We start from the raw sequence: 3,099 nt of genomic DNA on the forward strand, positions 1-3,099 counted from the left end.
GACCTCCAACTTCAATTGGAAGGAGGCCAGGGCCTGCCAGCGAGGAGAGCCGAGAGTGAAGGAATTGAATTAGACTATAGGGGTTGGACTCCGAGCTGTTTGTGAGTATATTGTTTGGTTGTTGAAAATGAACGCCAGTATATGGTTCTTGTTTGTTTTGGTATACACTTGTCTTCAAGTGGGAGTGAGACTAACTTGTTTGCATGTTTGCTGCGGGGTGTAAAGGGGAACAAAGGTTCACATGAGAACTATTTCCTGTATGCCTCGTGTGTTGAACGAATTGCTAGAGTTAGAGAGACTCCTGTCTGTAAGTTTTCATGTTTTGGAGCGCTAGGGTTATATAAGCACTGTTCACCTTCCCATCACCTTCCTGTCGACCATAAGAGTAGGAGGAACGGAAAGAAGGAAGGGTACCGTTCGTTTTGGAGCGATAAAAGGCTATATGTAAAGAAATGAGACCTGTTGCCGTCGGGAAAAAAAGGGTTAGCGCGCGCTAAGGTTATATAAGCACTGTTCACCTTCCCATCACCTTCCTGTCGACCATAAGAGTAAAAGGAACGGAAAGAAGGAAGGGTACCGTTCGTTTTTGGAACGATAAAAGGCTATATGTAAAGGATGAGACCTATTGCCATAAAAAAAAAAAAAAAAGGATAGCGCTGTATCTGAAATTGAAAACTCTCTAGGCCTATTTCTCCGGATATTTCTATATTTTCCTGTTCGCCTTGTTTGAAGGGAACAAACTTCTCAATTTCTGTTTTCCTGTAGGATCTCCTGATAATTGAGAGTAATACTACAAAAAGGGAAACAAGCAATATATTTTCCTGTTCGCCTTGTATGAAGGGAACAAACTTTTCAATTTCTGTTTTCCTGTGGGGCAGGCCTCTGGGTGCATTGTTAAAAAGGGCTTTACAAGAGGGTTATAGTCCGTTACGAATTGATATATTCCTGAGGGAGACGAGTCTCCTTAAAAGATACAAAAAAAAAAGAGAGAGTCAGAGATACTCCTGTGTGTTATTTTTCTGTGGGGTTGAGACGAACTTTTTACAATGGGTAAAACACAGATAATGTAGTCATAATTTATGTAATTAAAGATTTCGCATTACTGAGATGCCTTGACCCGGAACCAGTAGGGGACTGATCACCCCAGGGAAATTCCCTGGCCTCAACCTCCTCACCAAACGAGTGAGACGGGGGCCCTCTGGTCGGGCTCGGGTTGACTCAGCATTGCGATCTCAAGAACAAATAAGAAGAAGAAAGAGACATCTAAAAGCAAGTCTAAAAGAGTCTGAAAATAGAAACATAACTAACCCTAGTGTGAAGAATAAGATCATTTAAAAGGTTTCTAGATCAGTTAGAGGTATTAAGAGAAATACATAAAATAACTTAAAAAATGGGAAAAAGTGCGTCAAAATCAGAAGACGTACATGATAATGGCAATAAGAGGTGGTTTAAAATGTCAAGAAGAAGAAAATTGTAACACTGATTTGAAAATGTTTTTACATTATTGGTTGCGCCAAACAGAGCAAAGCTTACGTTAATGGTGGCAAGAAAGCCAATGATTTTTTGTTTTGTTTTGTGTGACTCTGATTCCTAGAATTAGATGCCCAGAACAGTAAGGTTGCAAAAAGAAAGAGACATCTAAAAGCAGACTCTGAAAACAGGAGAGATATTTAAAAAATACAGATTATGTTTCAAAAACATGCCCTACAAACTTATTAGGAAGAGATGTGATATGGGTTGGGCATTAGAATTGTTCCAACAATACATGGGTTTTAGAATAAATTAAACAATGGTGTGTCAAAGAAATGGTGTCCCAAAATATTACTATGTATAGAATATACACTGTTTAGCCCCAAAAAGATTTAAAGAGAAATTGAAGCCTATCACACTAACTACATTAACCTAGACTGATGCATTGGACACAGGCTGGGTGGGGGTTGAGTGCTGGCTCAAAAGAATATGCTGTTCCTCCAGATAAGAAGACCTGTACACAACATACAACAACATACCCTGGCGTTGTTAAGATTTTTAGCAGAAACAAGGCCACAAAATTAGCAGCTGTGGTCCAGTAAAGTAAAGCTATCTTAAAAAAAAAAAAAAAAGCACCTCAGCCACAGACAAAGAAATACATTATGTCTTAGCACATCCATAACACGACAAGCCATTCGTACAAACTGTAGATTAAAAAAAAAAAAAAAAAAAAAAGTGGCTGCAGCCTTGGCGGTGCAGGCCTCTGCTCCTATTGTACTAAACAGACACTTACACTGAAAGTTCCACATGCTTACTTTATTTTTTTTTGCTCACTCAGCCTTATATCCATGTTGAGTGCTGCGTGACATTTAACCCAGATACACTTTTACTTACGGTAGAGAACAGATAAAAACTATGGCAGCCAGAGCTGACCTATGAGATATGCCTTTTCCAGAAGCTGATTTAACTATTGTTTGTTGATGGTTCAAGCAAATAAACCTTGAACGCATAGCCACTACTTCCACACTATTCTGCACAAGCAGCAGAACTGATTTCCCTGATTGCGCACACACACATGCAAAAGACCCGGTTTCATTGGGAAACCAAAAAGAAGACAAGGCCACAAACCAGGTTGCACTACAACAACCATCTGACACGTACACAATTGAAGAATTAGATCTCACAATACTAAAAGATATGCTGTAATACTGAGCCATGGTGAAAACATGCCTCAATAAGTGGGGATAGTAAGCATATATTTATACTTCGTATTTATATTTCATGAGAAAGATGTTTAATCATTCATTATTGATTTTATTGAGTTAAATCCCAACGAAAGAAAGAAATATTGTCTAGCCATAGACAATCACTGTTCATACAACCCCCAGTCAGCAGGACTGGTAGAAAAGAATGAACCAAACTATTAAAAGTTAATTGAGAATCCAAGAGTGAAATTAGTGAAATTAAGCATGCATGTTGTTATCACTGTTTGAAATGATGTATGGAAGAATCTACACTGCCTAAACTCTTAAACCATTTGCTATAACAGACGAAGAGATTGAATATACATTTGCAGAGTAGATGGCAAAGATGATGTCGAAACTAAATGCTCTCAGACTTCTCTCCCCT

The sequence above is a fragment of the Clupea harengus genome, chromosome 24 (assembly GCF_900700415.2).
Source record: "Clupea harengus chromosome 24, Ch_v2.0.2, whole genome shotgun sequence".
Classification (NCBI taxonomy): Eukaryota; Metazoa; Chordata; class Actinopteri; order Clupeiformes; family Clupeidae; genus Clupea; species Clupea harengus.